Genomic DNA, 26,940 nt, shown 5'->3' with positions numbered 1-26,940 from the left:
TTAACAAGTTATTAGGAACAACAAGCCTAAAGGGTTGACACAAATCATAATTAATAGCACATTAACAAGTTATTAGGAACAACTAGTGAATGAAGACAACATAAAACAACACCTTGGGTCTACCTCTATTCAAAACAAAGGTCTAAATATGAACAAACCATCAACCATGGTCAACATTGTCAAAGTCATCTTGGGACAAGCCCTCACAAAAGTTGGAAGCTTTAACCAAAAATAAAAACAAAGGACCAAAGTGAGTCCATTAAAACTACTAGCAATCACCTAATCACAGGAAGAAAAGAAACTAAAAGAGAGAGACACTTTCATAACTAATAAAAGAAACAAACTTAGGTAGTAAATAGTATGTCCATCACTCTCTATCAAAAAAAGGTCCATATATGACTAAACCACTAGCCCTAGCTAGCACTATCAAAGATCTTCCAAGCTACACACAAACTTCCTTTCCACCTCAATAGCATAAGGGTTCATCTCAATAAGAGCAGAGAGTAGAAAGGTGAAAATAACAATGTTGAACTTGTTACACCTCCTTCCATTAACACAACCACAAGAAGTAGCCCAACTATTCTACACCTCAATAGGAGTTTCTTCCACTTCCAAAATCATGAACATCTCCCCCTCAATAGGAGACTACTCCACATCCATGGAAGCTATGAAAGATGAAGCAAACAACAAGATCCAAGCCAACATCCTAGGTAACAATACTCTCCTAAAAATCAAAAGGTTTTCAAAAGTCCCTAAGTAAGTTGTGGAGTCATCATGTCTCCACCAAAAAAAGCTATCTAGGGATAAAACAAATATTCCACGTTGATGTCATTAAACTTGGTGCTAGCACTCCAAAAATCCAAAGAGCTAACACCATTTTTTCCTTAATGAAATTCATGGCCTACAACAAATCCAAACTCCACAAAGGAGATCCAAAAGAAAATAAAGCCTTAGAAAATATAGGGCTTCCACCATTATTTCACAAGAAGAGCACCCACAACCAACATATGCACAAGTAAAGGAAAAATCCAATAGTTGGCCAAGGCATACACAAAAGTGGGAAGAGTAACAAGAATGACATAACCCATAGGCTCCCTAAAAAAAAAAATAGACAGGTCAAGCTAACCTATTTTTCCCTCAACATTGATGAAAGAAAATACAACACTAGCCACAACCCTCTCTAAATCCAAAGTTGGGTCATGGAAAGAAATGACCAAATACATCCAAACCAACCCCTCCCCAAAAGGATCATGTAGCTAGAGAGAAATTGGTTCTCTAAAAAGAGTGCACAGCTAGGGATAACCTCTAATAACAATAATGTAGGCATGCAATAGAGCACCAGTTGCAAATACACCTCCCCAAGTGTAGTGCCTCTCCCATTTGACTTTTGTAAGTCGTCCTAATGGATGCAACCTTGATGATCTTTTGTTGTGATGGGATCATGATTGTGACCCTGAGTGGTCTACACCGTTGAGGTGTTTGGATTTATGTTTCTGTATCAGTTGCTTTGATTATGCTTTTGACTGATCTTTGAGATAATGATGTGATTTTTGGTTCGCTGAGGTTTGTGCCAGTGGTTACCAAGATCGAGGTGGTATCATGAGGTTTTTCCGTGATTACCTTGAGATGTGTGCAGAGATTGCACTGTGTACCATTACCATGCTACACTGGACTAGGTTCCTATAGCAGTGGTTAGTCATGTTTATGACTGTGTTTGCTTATGTGTTTTAAATGCCTTTTTAATGCAGAGTAATCAATCATTATTAATGTGTAAGTAATTAAATGGATTGTTCATGTGGGATTATTTGGTTATGTGCTACGGACATTCACCTTGTTATATTTCTGATCTAAGAGATATCTATTCTTATGTGATGTTTTACATGTGAGATGACCTGAGGGTCAAATGTTACTCTTTGATTCCATTATCATAGATATTAGACTACTATGCTGTTTAGTTAATCATATTGCATGATGATGCCATTTTGAGATGACAGTGTGTTTTATGATGATATCTGGTTATCTGGTATTTGGACATACCTCTGATTATGTTATGTGATGGATTTAATGCTATGGTTATTTACTTCATTCCTACGTTGTTATGCTTTATGCGAATGTGAGTGATGTAAATAGATTATTTTAATATAATTAATTAAATGGTTAAATTAGGTGATTTAATGCATTATTGCTTCGGCTATGTTATTATATGCCATTGCACTTGATCGTGCTATTCAGTGTGCAGGATTTATATCCCTGGTAGTGGCACATGGAGTTAGTGATTCAGCCATTCATATTTTACCAATGTCGCCTTTGTATGGTCGACGTATCCTTAATTAAATGTTTAATTTAAACCTTTCAGTGATTATTAAATCCGAACTCATTTGCATCATGTGATTAGACCAGTAAGCGTGTCTGTGCATTTAGAGGTTCGCATTGTTGCGAAAGTTGTTTAAGAGATGTATGTGTTTTTGGGTTTTCGAGCTTTTTAATTGATTTATTTTAATTTCTAGAAGCTTTGCCATAGATGAATTCCTATTTATAGGAATAGCCTGTTTTCGTTTGGGTCAATTCGGGGGTTAACTAGGTTGGTTGGTTAAATGCCCTAATAGATTATTCACCTGAAAAGTGAATAAATATCCAAAGAGGAATTTAATTCCTCACTTCTCACTTTCAAATTGGAAAGTTGGAGAGTAAAAACCCAAAATCCCCTTCATGAGGATTTACTGTTTTGTTTGTTGTAGGAGCTACAGGCGTGGGATCATCGCGAGGTTGAGCTTGTTGGATCCAGCTCGGGGAAACCTTGGATTGTCGCAATTTTTAGCCACTTCTGCGAGCATTTTATTTTATGGTTCAGATTTCCGTTTTGCCCTTTTGGCTGTGAGGTAGGGCTTTCTTGTTTTATTGTTTCTGCTTCTATTTTTGGTAGCCGTCTGTTTGGAGGCTAAGAACTAGTGTTCCCCTCTGTTTCTGTATGCTAGTTCTACCCGGTTGGGTGGGTATGAACATTTCCCTATTTTTTGGGATGAGGGTTTGGGATTTTGCACCGTTATGCTGGTCGTTTTTGCATACGATGTCCGATTCCATTTATTTTTGGATTTTTGGGGTTTTTGAACCCAAAGGCCAAATGGGTTTTAATTTTGATGTTTTTCCAAAATTTGGGATCTTTACCTCGTTTTGTGTGCCACCCTGTTTTCTTGGATTTTCTTGGCACAATGTGGGTCGTGGACTTGGATGATCTATTTGGATATCAGTCATACCACTTTTGCACTTTTATGTTACATTGGGATGCGTGTTGCATCCGTACTCCCGACATTGTGTTCGATTGAGTGATTTTATACTTGTTATTGTTTCTTTTAGACCTTTTCTTTTATTCGTGAATGCTAGGATTCATGTAGAATCCATACTCTCAGACTAAGGCCGATTGAGTGAGTTCATGATGTTTGGTCTTGTTGCATCATTGGGATTCGTGTGGAATCCATACTCTCGAATTAAGGCCGATTGAGTGATTTAATGATGTATGGTTTTATCGGCTTTGGAATTCATGTAGAATCCATCCTTTCGATGTTGCTTTCAGTTGGGTGTTTTCTTTGCATTATGTTCTCATTCCTATCCTTGTGTTATGATCTTTGTGATGGTGGTGCGCCACACACAAGTACGTGCACATACATTTGTTGGGTGACTTGCGAGGCTCGATCTTTCATGGATTTTCTGGAAGTTATGATCATTGGGGTTGGGATGGGAGTATGCATTCCCACAGGCACTTGTTGTAGGATGAGCATGGGTAGGGTAGGGTAGCATCTGGAAGGGGCTCCTATCTCACAGCTCGACGTTCATGGCACCGAAGGTTGACGGAGGATAAGAAGTTTTAAGCAAGTGATAACTAAATAAAATGTGTGATTGTTAATAAAACTTAAGATAAGAAAAATGTGTGAGCACCCGATTAAGTTCGAGGACACAATGTGTGAGCACCCGTTTAAGTTTGAGGAGACACGATCTGAGCTTGGGCTTTTTGATGCCAAGCGACTCTCCAAGATGTCAGCCCCTACATAGTAGCCTATTGAGTGTCTGACAAGGACCTTTACTCCTTGCATTGTCTTAGGTTCTTGGTTCATCCATCATACTGTCTGGCGTGAGTGTTAGCCTTGGATGTTGTGCTTTTTGTGTGTTTGTGGTTGGATCATTATCTCCATCAGCACGATGGGTGTGGACCTATGGGTGCCACGTGGTTGGGAGGCGTAGCTACCTTCACCACTGCTAGGGATCGATGTATAAAGATGGTCTTTTGTCCTAGTGCAACCGTTGCTAGGTGTCTTCACTTGGTACTTCAGGTTTCGGAGTATGCTTTCTTGTGATTTATGCTTTCTTTGGTATGCTTGTATATCATGTTTAGATGATGTTATTTTATTTGACGCATTCCCTTATTATGATGTTTAGCATGTGATTAGATGCTATGAATTGTTGTATTAGCATATCTGTTTCTTACTGTTGTTTAGCATGTGATAGGTGATGTTATCTACTGTAGGATTATCTTATGCATTACTACTAGCATGTTAGATTTCCTTATGCTTATATTGTTGCATGTTTTAGTAGTGACATCCCTATTACGATAGTACCGACGACCTGGTCAGTGGCTTGGGATGTTATGCGTGGGGATGGCTAGGACCCACGATGGTCTTATGATGCTATTGATGGTTGGGAGGAACCGTGTACTTAGTTTGGTTGTTTTGTTCCTAAGATGTTTTTTTGTACATTGTGATGATACTTTTGTTCTTTGCGATGTTTAATTCAGTGTGTTCTTTGCTGCTATAGTTTAGATGGTTTGATGTTCTTCTTTCTGTGTTGTTCTTGCACTCGAGTGTTCATTCCTCGAGCCTTTGTGGATCTGGTACTCCTCGGTTTGGAGGTTCTTTTGTCGGTTTTTCTCCATTTTTGAGTTTTGGAAGTGTTTTTACTTTCTATGGGTGACATTTGTTCAGTATTGTGCGACACTGATAAAGTATCGCACGCCCATAGAAAGAATGTCGTACGACACTATAAAGTGTCACACGCATTACTGGAGAAGTGTCGTACAACACTAGAAGAGTGTCGCATGACTTTATGAGAAATGTCGCACGATACTTTTCTAGTATTGCATGCCTTCTTGAGAAGTGTCGCACGCAGTAAGGGAGAAGTGTCACCCTCCCTTAGTAAAAGTGTCACACGGTTTTTGTGAAAAACCTGCACATGCCATTAGTGGGCACTTTTCTTCATGATTTGATCTTTTTCAGAGTGGTTTTGGATACCCTTTTGGGCATTCTTCGACCCTATGCTGTTGCATTTTGAACTATGTTGGTTTCTCTTGAAATTGAGTTTTCATGTTTCTATTTTTGTCTCTTGGGGTTTAAAATATATCGTTTAAGTATAAGTTGAAACTTATACTTAAGATATATTTTAATATATGCGACAAATCGTTTGAGATAGGTTTTAGACCTCTCAGAGATAAGTTATGGATTCTAGGAAATTTCAGGGCTTCAGAAATCCAGAATTAGCCAATTTTCAAGGCTTCAGAATTTCAGGCTTAGCCAAATTTTGGGATTCTGCATTTTACCCAGCTTGGTGTTTTTTTGATGAGTGGTCTTTTCTTGTGCCCTCATCTTGTTGTGGTGGTTGTTGGTTTTGTTTGGGTGTGTCGGTTTGGTAGTGGCATTTGGAGATTCGTTGGTTGCCGAGATTGTGTTGAAGTCTTCCATTGCGATCTTTGTGATCCATGTATGATGTTGTCTTGTGCATTCATACTTGTAAAAAAAAAAATATCTTGGCTTGACTTGAATCCTTGTTTCCAAGGATCTCTAGGTGGGGCATTACACCAAGACCAATAGGATTCTCCTTCTCATCACCATCCTCACCCTCACATAGCTCATAAATTGAAAATCCTCCCCTGCTCATCTTCCCATTCTTTCCTCTCAGAGTCATTAGTTTTTGAGTGGTTAATATTTTCTAATCATATTGTTGGTGTAAATAGGTATTTACTTATTACACTTACTTAAGTTTACTTAGGTTAATGCATTATTTAATTATTTTGTATTATTTTATTACTTATTTAGGTGAGACACTTAGGAGTTTGTGTACTCTCATAAGTTACAAAACTCTAATTATGCACATGGTGTCTACAACACAAGAGTTTGCATCATTCACTAAGTTGTCATGTTGACAACATAGTTATCTGCACTCCTAATTTAGCACATGTTGTCTACACCACTGATTTGCATGATACACCATTGTAGGCTTATCCTCACGTCATCGCACTTAATTTTGTGCTTAATGGAGGATAACCCATATCTGGTGTACATGTGCCTAGTTGTATGAATTATCATGATGTTGACTTCTTGCATTCTAGAAGCTCTCTTGAGGTCTTTATATACAAGCACTCCTAGTGTACTCTCAAGCTGGCATATTGAATGAATATCATTATTCTGATCATACTCTCTCTATTTTGGTCTACTATGTGCTTGTGGCTGAGTTCCTTGGTCTTGGGTGAATTCTTGCCAAAGTCAAATTCTTACATGGTATCAAAGCTCTGAGGGAGATTCTCTAGATATAGTTGTTCGAGACCATTCATGTTTCAACACCTCGACATGAATCTAGAGAATCCACAAAAATTGGGAGTTCCTAGAGCTAAATCTGACCTCATCATTGCATCTAGAGCATTTATTTAGTAAAGATTGACTATAAATTTTCCTATGCTACATGAAAGTTGATCATGAGGCAAAAAAAAAAAGCAAATCAGAACTCGGAGGCCCCAATTTGCAGTTTGGGTATGGTCATTTTCAGATCTAATTAATTGGTTTTCAGATCTAAATTAATTCTCTCTCTGCAATTTTTTGGTATTTTTTAAATTTTTAATTTTTAGGAATAATTGCCCAATCAGAAGAAAAAAAAATTGTAGAACCAGGTTGTTAGCTCCTAGCTCTACAATTTCAAAGGATTATTTTAATTTTATTCCAGGTTTTATTTTATTTAATTAGTGGGCATCTCTACATAGTTTGGGTCGTATGACACTATAAATTCTAGCAATAAACTCCTAGTAAATCCATCGGCTAGTGGCCCAAACACCTTATACTAGCCTTATCAAATTTCAATACATCCTCAACAAATTTCCAAGCGAACACTCCCACCGCTTGCAACTTCTTTGCTTTACAATCCGCAGAGTGTTGTTTATAACCCGCATTGCAAGCCCACCTCCCATGCATGTGGGAAAAAACATTAGAAAACTTTGGCTGGTGAAAGGAATATTTCATCTCCCTACGTCTAGTTTGCAATAATTCAGCAAAGCGCAGTGAATTTTCAGCCAGGAACAAGCCACCACATTCGCAGAAGTTCGGCGATAGGGAAATAGACTTCTGACAGTAGACAAGAAAACTAGCAATAGCATAAAGAATCTTTGGCACAGTTCATACTCCTCCAGCCAGGAAAAGTTCCCCTGCACAGTGGATATATCAGCGACCAATATATTCCTCTGGCATCCACTATCTAAAGCCACCTGCGGACATGCATTCGCATCACAGATAGTGCCCTATCATTTTCATAGTCCATGCTATACACCGCGAGGAGAACCATGTGGTAGACTCAATTGCCCAATCTAGATCACCAACAGAGAAGCCTCATCAGTGTACCTATTGACACAATCAGCCTGCCACATTGACAGCTGACATAGCACCCTATTTTCACACGTCAGCTTCCACATCACGCTAGCTGCACAAACCAATCAAAAAACCGTACACCTTGTCAAAGGACATGTGTTTTTTTTTGTATGATTCCATACAATTCTATATAGCCACCTCATCTACTAACATCACCATCCGTACAGCTGGTGTCATCATCAAGCTTGGACTCATTGATGTCATCTTTTCACTGGCTTAAAATTGATGGCCATCTAACCATCATTCTTGGCCAAATTTAAATTGTTGCAATGGCCATATGACCATCAAATTTAACCCAATCATTCATTGATGCAACCCCTCTCCAGATTGATTTTGGTTTTTGTAGTCTGACTTTGGGAGGCCATAACTCAGACATTTGGACTCCAAATCAAGTGCAATTTTTTTGGAAATTGGGTAGAATTTTATAATAAAATTTAGTGGTGGAGCTCTTTTCTAGTTTGGGTGCAAGGATTGTTCAAAAATTGCATTTTTTCATGAATGTACCTACATAATTCCAAATTTTGCAACTTCAAACACTTCATACTGGCACATCTGGAGTTGAAAACAGGTTTCATTTTTTTTGAAAGTTGTTATTTTTTGTCTACTTTCTAGATCTACTATAATATTATAGGTTTGTGTGGACAAAAGTGTCACTTTCAGCAGTAGGACCTTTCTTTGCTTTGTATTGCTTCAAAATTGTAGCAAATTGTAAAGTTCCAGATTTGTAATCTATGAAGAGGTTGTAACAAGCAAAATCAAAAGTACACAAAGGCTAAAATTGGCAAGTGGCCCATTATAATCGCACTACTGATAAAGTGCCCAAAGTATCTATTTTGGGGGGTTTATTGATTTAGTGAAAAGGGGGGGGGGGTGTTCTTGGTGTTGTGTTCTCTCTTTTCTGCACTTTTCATTCATTTTCTACATTATGGGCAACTTTAAGTTTCGTAAATTAAATCCTCATAACTATGCTTCATGGTCCATAAAAATGTGGTATCACTTAATGCATAATGGAGTTTCACAATATGTAGATGGTACTCTTCCTAAACTAGCAAGTGATAATGTATCAACAAGTGAAATTTTAGATTGGCTAGCAATGGATAGGAAAGCCTTAGGTGATATATATTTGGAGGTAGATGATAAGATCATGTATCAAATCAAGAAGTGTTCTACATCCAAGGAAGCTTGGGATACCCTTAAAAACCTTTATGGTAAAGTGTCTGAAGAGGATGTGTTCAAAATTGAAGATGAGCTTGTCTCCTTAGATCCTAAGTCATATGACTCAATACATGATTTCATCATCAAGGTGAATGAACTAAGGACGAAGCTTACTAATTATGGGAGTTCTATCAAAGATGACAAACTAGTCTATCTCATACATAACAAGCTGCCATCTAAGTATTCTACATTTGTATCTTCTTTTAACACATCAAAGACTACCTTAGGGTCTGCCTACAAGAAAGTCACTTTTGATGAATATGCTAAACTGTTGGATGATGAAGGAAAGAAGTTGAAATCAATGGGGATTCTCAAATCACCTCAGTCTAAAGCATTGATGGCCAAAAATGAGGATTCTCAAAATTCAATTAAACAGTCTTCAAATAAAGGAAAGGGTAAGAATAAATGGAAGAACAAATCAAAGGATGCAGAAAAGACAACACCACAATCCAATCAACAAGGCAAGTCCTTGAATTTAAACAAGAAGGGGGACAACAATAAGGAGAAGAAGAAGTGTGCTTATTGCAAGAAATCAGGTCATGAAGAGCATGAGTGTTATCTTAAAAAGATTGATGAGTTGACCAACATCATGAGGAAACATAATGTTCCATTTCCTAATTCTTATAAGGAGAAGGGGTCTTCTTCATTTTCAAAGGGCAAAGGGAAAGCATTCATAGAAAATTCATACTCTTCAAAGGAATGGATATTTGACTCAGGTGCCTCATATCATATGGGTTCTTCAAAAGAGGATTTTTCTTTGTTGAAGCAATCCAAGGTACCACACATCTTCATGGGAGATGATAGTAAAATGGAAGTTGAAAGAAAAGGAAACATGGAGATGGAAAATGGAGAGTTTCAAGATGTTCTCTATGTTCCAAATCTATGTTCAAATCTCCTATCAATCTACCAAATCACTCACCTTGGAGATGGACATAGAGTTGAGTTCCTTCTAGACTTAGTAAAGGTGCATAGTCTTAAAGATGATTCCTTGGTTGTAGGGGGAAAGTGAATCATAAAAAAAGGTTATACTCTTTTTCTCATTTTGTACCCAAGTCTCCTTCAAAGGCCTTGTTATATCAATCAAATTCAAACATGCAATTATGGCATGAGTGATATGGTCATCTTGACTACCGCTATCTTCAGCAACTTTGCACATTTAAAATGGTCAAAGGTCTACCTCAAATCAACTTTTCTAAGGGTGAAGGTTCAATAGATTTAGTTGATATGCATCTAGAGGGGAAGTTACAGAGAGGGAATTCTTCAAGAGCAATAGGTGTTCTATAGATGGTTCACATGGTATTAGTAGGTCCTTTTGCAATCAGCCAGGCTTGCTATATACTTACCTTTGTTGCTAACTTTTCAAGGTTCACTTGGGTCTATTTTCTTCATAATAAGAATGAAGTGTTGGACAAGTTTCTAGACTTCAAGACTCATTTAGAATGGAAATCCAAGAAAGCCATCAAAGTTCTTTTAATGGAGAATGGAAGTATGTATATGAACAGAAGACTTATGGGATTTTGCACACTCAAGGGCATTGATCTTTAGACTCCAGCACCATTTAGTTAGCATAAGACAGATGTTGCAGCTTTGAGGATCCAAACTCTTAAGTCTATGGCAAGTTTCATGATTCAAGCCAAGTCTCTAGATCCATCATTAGAAGTCAAAGAAATCTCTAGTGCCACTCACATTCTTAATCATTCTCCTCATCTAGCCTTAGATGGAAAAATTCCTTTTGAGGTATAGTGCGGCAGAAAACCTATTGTGACACACTTCAAATTCTTTGGTTGTCCTGCATGGGAAAAGATATCTTTCAGGGGATGCAAGGTAGAATCATCTCAACCTTGTACTTTCATTGGTTATGAAGACAGTATGAAGGCATACAGACTTCTAGATCTTGAGACACATTAGATATTTGTGGAGAAGGATGTTCACTTTGAGGAAAGTTCACCCAACTTGTCCTCTACTCCTCTTCACACATCATATCATGTGGAAACTAATAGTGACACCAATGATAGCTTCAATAGATTCAGATATGTGGAGTTCTATCGATAGTTGTAGTGATAGGTCTAGACTAGTAAGGAACATACAGTCTTCTAGGTACAGGTTCAATGATAGATTTGGGGGATAGTATTGATGATTTACCTCTTCTTTTGATGCAAAATTTCCTTCTTCAGTTGTCACAAGGGCTCCATTTGACTCTCTTGTTCATTCTCTACATGATCAATCCTTATAGGCTGAAGTGATTGTGAATACTTATGATCAGCAGTTGTAGTAGGGTTCTTCATCAGTCATAGAGACAGATAGTTCTTTGGGATAGGTTCTTCAGTCGGTTGAGCAGGTTTTAGAGACATCTCTCATTCATGGGATTCTTTCCATGCATAGTGGGAGTGTCTCAGTTGCACCCTTGGCATTTGTTCTTCCTAAGGGGAGGAACACCATTTTGCAATCTTGGATCAGCTTCTTCACCAGAGAAATCATTGTTTGACATTCTTCTTTGGGGGCGGGGAACCTATCCTATCTCTCTTCCTCTTCTCATCATTCTCTTATGTATATATTGGGTGTATGATGTAATGGGGGGGGTGGTGGTCTTGATTACTTCATCCATCCATGCATCTCTATTTATCTCTCTTTTTGGGGGAGGGTTTTTACCATGAGGTTTTTCCTCTTTCTCGGCTTTATGAGAGATTGCATATCATTATATACATGGGTACCTAACATGGCCTAGTAGTCAAGACCTATTATGCATTTCATCCTAAATTTTTTAAGCTTAAGGACATTCCTCTATGTTGCACTTAAGTGGGGGGTGTTGGTGTAAATAAGTATTTACTTATAAAACTTACTTAAGTTTACTTGGTTAATGCATTATTTAATTATTTTGCATTATTTTATTATTTATTTAGGTGAGACAATTAGGAGTTTGTGTACTCTCATGAGTTAAGCAACTCTAATTATGCCCATGGTGTCTACAACATAGGAGTTTGCATCATTCATTGAGTTGTCATGTTGACAACACAGTTATATGCACTCCTAATTTAGCACATGTTATCTACACTGCTAATTTGTGTGATACACCATTGTAGGCTTATCCTCACATCATCACACTTAATTTGGTACTTAATGCAGGATAACCCATATCTGGTGGACATGTTCCTGGGTGTATGACTTATCATAATGCTGACTTCTATACATTCTAGAAGCTCTCTTGAGGCCTTTATATAGAGGCACTCTTGGTGTACTCTCAAGCTGGCATATTGAATGAATATCATCATTTTGATCATACTCTCTCTATTTTGATCTGCTATGTGCTTATGTCTAAGCTCCTTGGTCTTGGGTGAATTCTAGCTTAAGCCAAATTCTTACACATTTGTTAGCTCTCTATTGCATTAGAATAACTTACAATGCATGGATGTAACATCTTCATCACTTGGTTTCTTTCTTGTTAAGGTGAGTCTCTTCACTTTTTTTTAACTGTGTTCTTGATAGCATATCATGTTTATTATATTTTTCTAGCATGTATTCTATTTATATGTCCTTTTAATATGGTTATCTATCATTGTTTAATCATGTCTATATCAATTATTATAGAGCTAAAAACACAAAAGTAGGAGCTGGCTAAGTCAAGTCTGAAAACACACAACCCAACATTTTTCATATTTCTATCAGTGCACGCTTGTGAAGAAACATGTGTAGGTCATCAACCTTGTTAACAACCAAATTTGATGTGGACAAGTTTTTCATTTGCCTCTTCTAATTAGTGGCCATAATTTAAAATATAAAAGTTCTAAAGTTAAAGAATAGATTTTGTACTATTTTATATTTAAATTATTTTCTAGTCACTATTTTTTTTTCATTGGCTACTCTTATTTTGCATGAAATTATATTATTTTCTCAAGTCAAAATTTACTATAATATTATTCTAGTTTTTAGTTCCTTTTTTCTAGAAAACTCCAAGATAGCTCATTGAGCCAAAAAGACTCTTTGTCTCTATTATTGATTATACTTTTGAATTTGTAAAATTTCTCATAATGGCTGACCTATAGAGAAATTTTTCTTTTCTAAATGCACTACCAGTGGGTTTATGAGAAGACTACAAAATGAAATCAAGTTAAATTCTTGTTCCACTTCTTATGATATATCTTTTGGCTTAAAGACAAATGAGTTTGTGCAGCCACTATGAAGACTAGTGAAATTAATTCGGTTTTATCACTTTCCTTCATTTATGCAATCTCCCATCATCAATGTGGTCTCCATTCTTGTATAATCCAATCTAATTGTTTGACTTAGTCTCAATGTCCCATGCTCGTATAATCCATTATAGAACTTCCCTATTTTCCATGTTTTATGTTATATGTTTCTCTATTTTGTTGTAACATAACAAGTTGTCTTTAAGGAAGACTTCTACTTCAAAGATTCCATGCAAGGCCTTCTCATAATTCCACAATGTTTGATGTTTGAGTGATTTCAAGGGAGAAGAAGGAAAAGAATCAATTTTTTTAAAGGGGTGAATTTGATTGAATGAGAATTTTCACCAATGTTATCATATTTTTAAAAATCTATTAATATTATCAAAATTTAAAAAAATAGTTTAGACTATGTGTATGTTAAAAATATGCACACAATCTAAATCTAAATTTATGCAAATGAAAATGTTGGATTTACATTATTCTTTTTTTTAGCTAGATCTTGATCTTGTGTAATTGACTTCTAAAATAAAAGTGATTTCTAAATCAAAATGAATTTCTTCACAAATGATTGTTAACATCTTTTTATTATTGGAGTTCATCCCAACAAGATATTTGTAACTAATATTTAATTCAGAAAGGAAAAAAACTAATCAAAATTACTTTGTTCAAAATTTTCTATATGCTTTTCAAATATCCATTAACATAGAGGGATGCACATTATCAAGATTATTGGTGCAATACCCTTCCTTTGCTATCATTGTAGACTTAGTTGTTAAAGTTCTATATGACTCTTCTATAGATGTGTTAATTTTTATTTTATATTTTAAATTAAATACTTTGATATGTTGAGTAATTGATTATGTCAAGTTGTAACAATTTCCTACTTGTGCAATGATAATGATTTAATTGTTGTTTGTTAGTTAATGAAATTACTTTTATGATGATGTCACATGATGCTTCTTAGAGATTTTTATTATGTCCTCATGATGATGGGATATTCATGTTAGAATATAATGCTATTGTTAAAATCAATTATTCAATTGTATATTGTCATTGATGTTACACAAATTTCACACTCAAACTGAGCTCAGTTGGGCATTGAAGAAGACTCCAGTATTAGCCAAGAAATATTTAGAAGGAACCAAGTTTAGAGTGTAAAATGAGTTAGGTTGGTTACCAAAAGAATTTAGTGTTGACCAAGTTAGGTCAGTTACCAAAGGAATTCAACATTAACCATGTGATTATTTTCAGTGTTAGCTGACTGGCAGTAGAATACTTTTTCTAATTAAATGGTTAATAGCAGATGACTTAGTGGACATTAAATGTTTGTTGGAAATGGTATTTAGGTTGACTTGACATTGGGTTTCATATATATGAAAGGTCAAGTTGTGGATCAAAATGTGGAATATGAAGAATGAGAAAGATGCGAAATAAGAAGGATATCCAATTAAAGACAGAACATCCAAGGACTTGCAAGGAATATTTTGATAAAAAAATATCAAGTGGGTAAACCAAAATAGTGATTTGAATTTGCAAAGTCAGTTCCTTCATCAATCAGGTCAATCATTGTTACTCTAACAATTGTAGCACTAAAGAAATATCTTAACAGAGTTGACTTAATAGTCATTTTGTAAATTTCCTATAACAAGGTGGGATTTCTAAATATAAGTGTCTGAAGACCTATAACAAGGCCACTCCTAAAAGGACTATTCAAATCCTTTAATAGGTTCACACTTAACTGTGTGTTTTTTAACCTTTAACAAGGTTGGTTTCTAACAGGGCTCACTTCATAAGAGTGAAAAGTTCTAACTAGTTGGATTGGAGGTTTTCCCAAATTGGATTTCCATGTTAAATCTTGGTGTTTCATGTGTTCATGTTATTTTCTTCATGCTTTTTGTTACTAAAAATAAGTTACTAAAGGTTCATTTACATTAATATCTTAAGACTCCTTTGTTAACTAAGTTATAGTGCATATCTAGTTCTAACTGAGCAATGCAAGGATTTGGCTTAGTGAGAAGTTTGTATTGATATCTAAGGGTTTTGGAATTATTTTTTGGTAACTAATTCACCCCTCCCCTCTCAGTTACTCCCTTTATATTTTCAAAAATTGGTATCAAAGATGTTGGTTCTTGTAGGAAAGGTTTCAAAGACTTTGGCTAAAGATCAAAATGTCTTATAGAAGAGAGATCCTTAAGCTGAACAAAAATAAATTTGAAACATGGAAGGAACTCATGAAGCTACATCTAGGAACCATTGGAGATACAAGTTTGCACTTCTTAGAGAATAAATATTTGGTACCTCCAAAGCCTTCAACTGTGGATCAAATGGTGGACATGAAGAATCACAATAGAATGATGATTGACATTGTTACCTTTCTCAACTATTCTAAATTTGATGAAGTCAAATATTGTCCTACTACCTATGATATTGTAAGGCCCCTTCCCCAATACCCTATTATAAATCTTAATAAAATGAATATGGTCAGAGCTAGGAAATGTAAGGAGATGAAATGTCATGCTTTTGTCTCTTGTGTATAGAATGTGAATTATGTGCTATTACCATACACCTTATGATAAAATGATGGTAAGAAGGTTCTAGGATCTAAGTATGCCATGATTGGCATTTTCCTTACCAATAATATACCTAAGATCTTATTGAGACTTATATACATTTTAGTCATTATTGTGCTAAGTATCTATTTGAAATTATATTAGGTTGATAAGCTAAGACCCTATGGAATAAAGACTTGAGGTGTCACAACTTAGAAACTATGTCGATGGGTTCATGGTATTTTATGACCTATTAAGATAATTTATTTAGATGGCTATTATGGAAAGATGAATCAACACCCACACTAATAGGCATAGATCAAACTGTTATCGAAATTGGATAAGGGTCAACACGGTAGAACTCAATATGATGTAATGTAATAAATTAATTATCATGCAAGTAGTATTAAGTAGATATGTTGATATTCATAAGGATAGATTTAATGGCCCAATATAATGTAATAGATTTAGTCTATAATTGATTTTGAAACTATGTGACTAGGTAACATAATTGATACACCTTATAATGTATTATCTCATAATGATAACGAGATACTATTAGCAACCAAACTACATTTAAATGAATCAAAGGATACTAGTTGTGGTGTTTACATTTTAGTGATTTTGACATAAGATGTGGATTCAGAACTAGTTTTCCATGTTGGCTGATTTAACAGTAAATATTTGATATTTCATCATTATGATAGGAAATGGATTATGATGTAGTTTAACATGTTAGTTGGATTTTTTGATTAGATATTGATGTCGATATGAAGATTTTGATATTTTAATGTTTCAAATGTTTTATATGAAAAATGATTAGTAAACTAAAAAAAATTGATTATGATCTTAAGGTGAATTATTTAATATGGAATTGTCATGCACCTTTGTACATGCATTTTTATATGATTTTTTATTGGGCTACTGATGTTCAAGTTTAGTGTGTAGGAAATTGAAACATAGAATTTAATCGGGGAAACAAGGCCCAAACTTATGTGGACACAATATAGCCACGGTGAATCATTGGAAGATTCAAAGCCTCGTTGTGATGTGTTTATTTTGTAAATGTAAGTTTGCATGTGTGTAATAAATATATATTCATGAATGAATTAGGGACATGCCATTATGATGTGTAATGTGTTCTAATGTATCACTTGACACTTGTAAATTATTTATGTGTTGATGACATGTCATCTATGGTTTAAGTCATGGTTGCACTTAATCTTAAACTAATTACCTTTCAAAATATTTAAGAAAATCCACTTGGAAAAAGGAAGTCAAACTTGAAAAGGATTTTAGAGGATTAATAGATGGTCCCAAAATGTCATTTTTTGTGAAAATATGCTACCCATATGTTAGCATAACATGTTAGGGGGCTGAATTTGACCATTTAAGTGCTTAGCTAGCTGAGGGCCCCCTTAACCAATGCATTCTTCCACCAATTTGAGAATTGAGTTGTCCAATGAGTTCATCCCTATCTTTCTACTTAGTCAAAAGTAACAAATTTTATAGGAACAAAGTTTTAAGAGATAGTGGCTTGATATTTTTGCCAAAAAGAGATAGTGGGAGAGTCTTTTTAGTGGACTTGGACAAACTAGTGGAGTGTTCATCCACTGTCTAAGTCTAGAGACAATTAGGGTTTGGAAAGAGGAAGGACTAAGGAGAAGGGAGCTCTGAAACAAATTTCATTCCTACCTATAGCTTGGACAAACGTTGGTGTCCATGCCACAACTCTCATTGCACTTTCTCAATGATATTGTTCTTGTTCATTTTTTGTTAAAATCCATGGAATCTGTTTGTTTTGAGATTGTGGGTATGTGTCATTGTTTGTGATGGATTTATCTTGAAATTTTTCTTTGTTTTTGTGTGTATGAACATTAATAGGTGTGAAGGCTTCACTCACCCTTGGGAGGGAGGAGATGCTTTGGGTGAAGGGGTTAGTTGGGTTCAACATTGAATTTGAGAGATTTTCCTCTTGGAGAGGGTTTTTTTGTTCATGAAGTATGGGCTCCATTGAAGCCATATGCCTTGTTTTTTTTTTATTAGATAAACAGGTTTTACAGGGAACCTGAAACCCAATAGTTAATACAAAAAAAGCTTGATAATAAGCGTGAAAGCCCAACCAAAAAAATTTAAGTTCATAGGTGATAATAAGCATTAAGCCTAGCCAAAAAGAAGAGTTCTGAGAAAAGACTAAGAAGAATAGACTAGCAAAGGCATGGTCTAAAGCCAGAATAAAAAGCCAAAAGACAATAAGCAAAAGAATAGGTGAAGTTATTCCTCATTCCTTTGCTCCAGATCTTGCATAACCTGAGTAGCCTCAAAGGCCAGTTCATTCTCCTCTACTTCCATATGTTGTGCCCTTTAGTTCCCCAGCCTCATATGTCTTGTTTGTTATTATGGAAGGGATAAGTGTATTGATGTGATGAGGAGGATGTATTTTGATAGCCTTGAAGAGGCATTATGAAATTGAAAATTTATATGTGTATATGGATATGGAATTCTCCTTTATGGAGAGCCCACCTTCACCCATTGTTTCATGATTCCAAAGGAGAATCATTGTGCTAAACCTTGGAGGGATTGTATGTGTATTGTGATTTTTTTTGTATGCATTATTAGTTGTATGAGTGTAAACCATTTGAGTCTTGTTTCCCCAACTCGATGGGTGGCTTCTTAGAATCCTAGGATGGGAGGTTAGCCTCCATGGTTCTTGTTGATTAGTTTTGTAGGTCTTCTTTTGTTATTGGAATTCAAGGGAGGAACTAGATTTGTTCTATGTATCAATCTAGCAAGGAAGGAATACTTCATGTAATTCATTGTAAATTTTAAAACCTCCACCTATGTTTTTGAGTATTTATATTTGTGGATATAAAATCTCACCTTTATGTGCATTATTGTGAAGTGCGATTTCATGAAAGGGATGAAGAACTTGGGATATGGGCATATATATTTGTATCGAAGTGTCATTATCATGAAATTTTATATGTATTGCAATGGAAAGATTGATGCATCATAATACTCCTAGATGGAAAATAAAAGAAACTCATTTCAAAGGATAGTCTATTACTTCTGATATCAAGAAATGAACCATGCATTGTTTATAACAAGCTCATTGAAAATCATGAAGAAATACAAGAGAATGCATTTCAAAAAGGTTTTTCATGAAAGGAAGTTTCATCATGCATTAGGAGAATAAGAAATGTCAATTGAAGTTTCATTATTGAGAGAATGAATTAATCAAATAGTTCTCATGTTTGACCCTATTCTAAATACATTTCATGATGTTAAAATTTGTTTCTCAAGTGATTTTAAATAGAATTATTATTTAGACATATACATTGTAATGTTGAAGAAGAAAAAGTATATTGTCATAGCCACTACCAAACAACATTCTTAAGATCATAGTTGATTAAAAGAAGAAGCAAATAGATAAACCCCATAAGAAAACAAGTATGTACATGCAAACTAAGCTCCCTAGAAATTGTATGGGAGAGGAAATAATTCCCCTCCCAATTATAGACTAATATTATAATCAAAAGGATATTCCTAGCATCTTCAAATAGTAATAAATAAAACTAAAGAAATAGACAATATCATCACCCTTTTTCAAGTATGTGAGACTAGCCATAATTGACTCTATCTAAAACTAATGACTATGTTAAGGATGTGACATTGTTCACTCAAGTGGCCCTATCTTTACCCTATCCCTAAGCAACTTTCTAATCCAAAAATAAATAATAATAAAAAGTTTGATATCCCATTTCTCACCATCATATCAAGTTCTCACCTTTCAAATAACAATAAAAGAAAAATATTTTAAAAATTGAAAAATTAAAAAATATTTCAAACCCTTTTCAATGTCAAATACTCTCCTCCTTATGTGATAATACACTTGGTACTTGGATTACATGAAGTGTTGCATAACCAAGGTAGCTACATCCCATGGGAAAGCATGAAAAAGGTGCCCACATAGAAGACACTTGGAAGGTGGGAAGAAGACCCCACCTTCCCTAAACCTCCTCCTAAATTATGACTCCCTTCTCCTAAGATGCATCCACACAAATGCATGGAAAGGGTCATACGACCAACCCACAACCACTTCCACATTGGGTATAAGGAGGTCTCCAATCATTTGGAGTGTGAAGGGAGGGGAGCTACATGTAATAGGGGGTCAATTTGGATAAGCCTCATGTCTTAAGGTTAGGTCTTAGGAATTGGTGTAAGTTAGTTAGTATGTTAGATGATGTTAGTTAGTTAGATAAAGTTAGTTTTTGTTAGAATTAGGAGGGTGTCACTCATTTATAGGAAATTGAATTTTTTTAATTTTTTTTAAATAGATAATAGTGGATAGTATGTGATAAAAAATAAAGTAATCAGTATAGGAAGAAGTAATATATGTTTTGTGATATGATGCTTAGTTTTAGGTACATTATTTTAGTAAATTTATTAGTGAGTAAATATCAATATGGTGATATAGATTTGTATATAATATAACTATAGTAATTAGGGTATCATAGAAGCATAGTAGTCCAAGTTGGTGTGGTTGTTAATAATGTTTAATGGTTAGATAATAAATGATATTTGGTAATAAAATGGGAATGTAGGATGTCATGTAATGTATCTAGCAACATCCTAAAGGTGAACATATATATTATTAGAATTAATTACTTCTATCATCATCTTCATATGAGGTCACAATATCTAGAGGCTATGGTAATAAATGATAATCTACTAGAGTCATCATCAGGTTGCATGGTTAGCTTTGTATGTGTGATGATGTAATGATCCTATATAAATACTAATAGATATTTGAGGTAATTGATAATTAGTCTTATTAATTCAACCATTTTGTAAAATTATTCCTTAGCTTGAAATGATAATTGTCACATCATCAAATATATCTCTTAACTTTATCTAGGAGTTGTGATGTAGATGTACGTGTTGAACACTAAGGACATATTACATCATGCAAATAAAGCTAAATAGTTTCTAATGGAAAATATAGATAATTAATTATTTACATATAGCCAATTGAATATAATTCAATTATCAATCTAGAGATCAAATAATTCTTACATGATACTTTATGGATGCAATACTCACCCCCAAGGATGGGTTTCTAAATTAATCAATTGATATTCAATCATGATATTGGTAGGTAAATCTCTCTTTTGAAACCCATTATTATCTATTTCTTGTGTATAACTTGATTCCTAATAAATTTAATATTATCTCTCATCAAATTACTTCTGTTGTGATATTGGGGTAGCGAATGAAACAAATCATCGAATAGTGTCATCAAACTGGTAGTGATATTCAATCAAACTATAGGTACATGAAATATGGTATTAATGTCATCTTAAAAATGTTAACTATGTATTCTCTATTTCAATTCAACCAACTTAAAGGCTTCCTTCAATATAATCATTAAAGTCCATATCACCTTATTGGGCATAACCATTTCTTGAATGCCCTTGCCATAAGGTTACCTCTATCTAGCATGTCTACTGATTGGGATGATGGAATTGAAGATTCATGGATTAGATTCGAAGATGTCAAGAACAATATGTCTATGAGAAAGTGTATTTGATAACCCTTCTAATTGAAACCCTATTTACCACTCAACTTTATGTGAAAATCTATTTACAACTTATACATGTTAGTTGGTGATTTCTTAAACTTATCTACAAATAAATAAATACATAAAAATTGAACTTGTCTTCTTGCCTTGAAAATTTGGGCATGATAGATATGTTGAACAAACTAGCAAAGATCTATGGAGGAGATGATAATGTGAAAAGAGCCAAAGCAAAGAGCTTAAGGGGCTAGTTTGATTAGATGAAGATGAAAGAAGATGAAAACATTGAAAATACAGTGAAAGAATCAAAGCAAGTGTCAGTGCAATCAGAGCTGTAGGATATTAAGGACTCTTCTTCCTATTTATGTAATTATACTTTTAGTCATTCAAGAGATGAGATGTGATCCCAAAAATGATATAACTTTAGGTGCACTAGTGGGAAGACTAACTACTTTTGAGTTGGATAATTTTGATAACTATCTAAGATAGCACTAACAACATAAAATCAACATTCAAATCCAAACTAACTCTTGGTAGAAAGAAAGGAAAATCAAAAGGCAAACAAGTTTACAGTGAAGAAGATGATGCTTTTGAAGATAACCTTGAAGCTATTGAAGTCATGTTTGCAAGAAAATTACCAAAAGGAAAAGGTAAATATAAAGGTAAAATGCCATTGATATGTTTCTCTTGTGAAGAATTTGGTCACATTGTTGCAAGGTGTCAAACAAAGAAAACAAAGATGATAAAAAATTCAACAAATTCAAAGGCAAGAAAGATTTCAAGAGCTATAAAGACTACAAAAATAAGGGTAAGAAATCTTGTTACATTGCTATAGATTCTAATAGTGATGATGAAGATGAAATGGTATATATTGCTATCAAAGATGAAGTAGATGATGAGGAAAATGAAACGATGGCACTATCTCTCATCTTAGCAAAAATGACACATGGATAATAAATAGTGGTTGTTATCATCACATGACTAGTGACAAAACTAAATTTGAACACTTGGAGCACTATGATGGTGGAAGTGTCAAATTTGGAAATAATGAACCATGCTATGTAAAAGGAAAAGTATGCATTGCATTAACTAATGGACTTAAATGTGGAAATACTTATTGGGTTGAAGGACTAAGACAAAATTTTATCAGTGTGGCACACCTAAACAACATTAGATATAAGGTAGTATTCATGAATTGGAAAGCTAAGTTGCTAGATAGTAAAGGAAACCTAGTTGGGACTGGCATTCAAACTAAAGGTAATTTATTCTATCTAGACCTCACTGAAAGTTCATATTTTTTGCTACAAGTAGAGGAAAATTGGCTATGGCATAAAAGGATGTATCATGTAAACTTTGATAATCTGGTTACTATAAGCAAGAACAAAAGAGTAAGAGGTATTCCAAATTAGAAGAAACATAAATGGCTATATGCAAACAATGTCAGATTGGAAAAATAGGAGAAAATAGCTTCAAAAGTAAAAATTACAATTCTAAAGAAGTTTTAGAGCTAGTTCATATAGATCTTTGTGGACCAATAGGTATAGATTACTACAATGGAGAAAAATATTTCACATTTTTAGTTGATGATTATTCTAGGATGATGAAAGTGATGCAAATATATTAAAAAAATTGAAACTTTTCAAAAGTTTGAATAGTATCTTGTTAGAGTTGTGATGTAGGAGCATCTTAGGTTTTTTTGGTGGCTACTTTTTAGTTTATGGGAGGAGGCCTAGTATTTTCTTTGGAGAGTACTTTTAGAATCACTCAATTGAAGAAGAGGTGCTTGCTAGAGGTTACTCAGTCATCTCTTGGTAGTTCTTGGTTGAGAACTTGGTGGATGAATAGACTCCGCAATCCTAAAGGTGCTCAATTATTAAAGGAGCTTGGTATAGCTTGAGGAAATTGATTGCCAAAAGTGCTTGGAAATGCTTGTGAAAACTTGGCACAAATTGGGAACTTAGTGAAGCTTGGTTAAAGTGTTTCCTGAGTTTCTCGATCTTTGAAGGAGTTTAGTTGCTAGAGGAACTTGGGTTGTGAAGATGTTTCTTTTCATATACTATGGGAGCTTGATTATTCTTGGAGTTACTGACAGTTAGCATGGTTTCTCTAATGCTCAATTTGGTATTTTTTATGTGTTAACCAAGTTGTTTATGGGCTAAATTGAGAAATTATTTTGAATTATAGGTATTTAATATGTGTTGTATCTAACTTGTCGCTTGCATGGGCATTTAAGGTAAGGTTTTATATTAATTTTTATTGGGCTAGACTGACTTGTGGCTTAGTTGGGTATAAGTAAGGGGGTCTTGTAGAGTCTTAATGTATTCATTTGGTGGAGTGTGTCATGATGGACTGTAGTATCCATCATAGAGAAGATGCATTAGCTGAGTGAGAGAAGTTTTCATAAGTGTGTGGACAAAGTGTAGAATGTGTGGGAGATTACACCAAGATCTTAGTTAAAGTTTGAGAAGGGCTAGTAGCTAAGGCTTCAAAAATAAGAATTTACTTGGTGGGCTTGTGAGAAAAAAATTAGATCTTCCTTGGAGGTTACTACCAGAGTGTGGATCTGGACTAGCTAGGTTTTGGGTTGGATCTTGAGGGATCTTGCAATTTTTTTATTTGCTATTATATTTTTCCAAAACCAAAGAAGGCTTGATAGACAAGCACATTGCATGTAAATAGTTGTTTTATGAATCAAGTGTTTTGAATTGGTATCAAATCTTGCATTGTTGTTTTGTTTTCATTGTGTGGTTGTTTTCTAGGGGCGAGGACATTTCCTTTGGGGAGTCTCCTACCTTGCACTATGTTAGGTGCTATTAGAGAATAGTTGTTCCTAAAAATGTATATAGATTGTTGAAGTTGAGGGTAGTTTGCACTAGGACCTTAGGTGGAGAAGTTGATCTAAGAAGATCTTGATCTGGTGGTGGATTGTTCTTTTTGGAGTCCCTGGTTGTGAGGTGGCAAATCATGGTTCTGACTTGCAATTGCAAAGGACTTGTAGATGTATTGATGGATGCAAAGATGGAAGGTTGACCTTGTTGGAACATGATCATAGAGGGTTTTTAGGATGTGTATTATAGGTTTGCATTCCTCGAATTGTGATTTGTTCTTAGTTGTTTATGTGAGGTTGGCAGGTTGTGATTTGACTTACAAATAACTCAAGGTTATCACAAGGAGCATGGGAAGGATTTTTTTGCTAAGGGTTTTCAAAGATTTTGAAATATTTCTCCAAGAAGATTGGACCCTAGGATGATTAATAATCTCCATAATGTAGTGGAGAAGAGGATTCTGAGATGTTTTCTCAGTTGGAAGCTAGTTTGATTGATCAAGTTAAGGAAGGGATGGTTGAATTCCATAGATGTTTATGGAGATAGAATCTACCAATCCTAAAGAGAGTTATCTAGTGGGTTAGACTTATCCATGAGAGAAGATGGCATAACAAGGTTGTAGAGGAGGTAAAAAAGATATGTGAGGTTGTTTTTGATATGTTTTTGGAGTTTGAAGTGCAACTTGTGCAAAAATTAGGGTTTTTTCTAAAATACTTGAGCTTATTGGGGAGATTCCTAATCTTTTTGATGTTGAGGTTGGGATTAGTTTTCATTATCAATTAGTTATGTCTAACATGGATATTGTAGAGCATCTTTTTGTGAGAAATGAGACTGCTAGTATTGTGAGTTTGGCATGTGTTGATGGAGATCTACATATTGCTTATGATGTGGAGTTTGTTCATGATGATGTGGATTCACTAGTTTTTGTTGTGGATGAGTCTTTACCTATGAAGCATTATGTTCAATTTTTTCCTAGGAGTGAGCAAGCTAATTGGATGGTTGAGATTCTAGTGTCTAATAGATGGATGTAGATGTGGATGATTTGCATGTTGATTTTCTTGTCCTTGTTGGAGCGGAAGCTTTTGGCGAAGATGAAGATCATTATGAAAATTTCTTTGGGCATCAAAGTGTAGGACAAACTTTTATATTTACCTAGGGAGTTTGATGCATGAGAATCTTGGATTCTCTCGATGGATACTTTGGAGTTCATAGGAGAAGGCTTAGTAGTTTCTTTAGAAAGTACTTGGAGTGTCACTCAGTTTAAGAAGAGGTTCTCGATAGAGGTTACTTGGTCATCTCTTGGTAGTTATTGATTGAGAACTTGGTAGATGAATGAACTTAGCAATCCTAGAGGTGCTCACTGTTGTCACTTAGGTTTGCACCCTTGTCCAAGGCCTATGCAGGAGGACAACCTAGTGAAACATGGAAACAACCTCCAAGATGTGGGACTTGAACTATGAGGTTGAGTCTTTAGAGAAGGTTGGCTTCCTCTTACTATTAGGGTGCACCTAACTACTCTTGGAGAGGAAAAGGGAGAGGGAGAGCATGAAAGCAAGTCTACCTAGTCTAATCTAAAGAGGTGATGCACCAAAATAGAGTGTTCCGACCAATCCCTGCCCATATATGCACTACTGAACCAGAATGAAACTAAGGATATACACATCCAAACTTGCTTTGATCTAATAACCACATGGAGATCAGAAAACCAAGATGAAAGACACAAGGAAAGAGGTTCACTTATATATCATTCACAGGCCAGTAGAGATACAATCATGCAAATTACAGATTTTCACAAAACAATGGTGAAGGCAAAGAGTTCTTGCACTTTCATACCAATGGCTGAAGGAGATAAGTGGAGAATCATACAGTTTAGAGGCACAGGGGAATTTACACTGGAATTGTAGAGCAACAGTAGAGAAAAGTCAGAGAAAGGTCGACCTGGACAAAATTTACAAAATTTGCCTTTATAGCTCTAGCATAACTGGGATTTTTTACTCTGTAATTACTGCTCAACAACTGTCATTAAGCCTCGCCCATTGAAAATCTGATCGAGGCATGGGTCTTTGGTACAACACAATCTGATATCTCACTGAAAGAGTCTTGAGAAGATAGAATGGCACTGATGAATAACTTTTGATCAAGTAGATGGATTCACCATGATGATAGAATGTCCCTTTTGCATTTATCACTCATTCTGGAGTAGCTGAGCATTGATCATAAGATCAAATTTTGCGGCAAACTTGACTTCTTTTGTTTCTGGTTCATGAATTAGTAGGTCAAAGAGTCAACAAGGTCCCACAAGCCAACTGGGCCACGCGGGTCAGTCACCTCCTTTCGTTTTGCCACTTGGGAAGTCTTTCTATGGTTGACCACCTTCCTTTTATTGACTAGGCACTATGTCACTATGGGTGAAATACTCAAAAAAATTTATAGTGCCATAGTGCCCAGTGGTGAACTTCTATTCAACTAATCGCACCACCCTTTAAACTGTTAACGTTAACAGTGATGTCTCCAAACCTGACCGCAACATTAACTGTCAGCTCCTTAACTATTATATTTACTGTGCTTCCTCCCTGGGCCCATGAGGACACATGTCCCTTAGGCACTATGTCACTATGGGAAAATAGTGTGCAACTTCCCATAGTGAGATAGCACCCACCGTAGATTTTCGTTGATCTGATGATCACGAAGACTCATCATACTCTGCACATTCATCCATTGAAATTTCTTGGGCTCGCGATCCAAATATAACACCTGGCCTGACATAGCACCACCCTGTCACATCTTAATATTGCTTGACCCTACTAGCCTGCCATGTTTCGCTAAGGTGCTATGTCACTATGAAAAAATCATGTGCATCTTCTCATAGTGAGATAGCGCCCGCCATTGATTTGCGTCGATCCAAGGGTGAAG

This window comes from Cupressus sempervirens, chromosome 1 (genome assembly GCF_028749045.1).
Source record: "Cupressus sempervirens isolate cs-2001-9-10 chromosome 1, ASM2874904v1, whole genome shotgun sequence".
Classification (NCBI taxonomy): domain Eukaryota; kingdom Viridiplantae; phylum Streptophyta; class Pinopsida; order Cupressales; family Cupressaceae; genus Cupressus; species Cupressus sempervirens.
Note: the sequence above shows the minus strand (reverse complement) of the source record.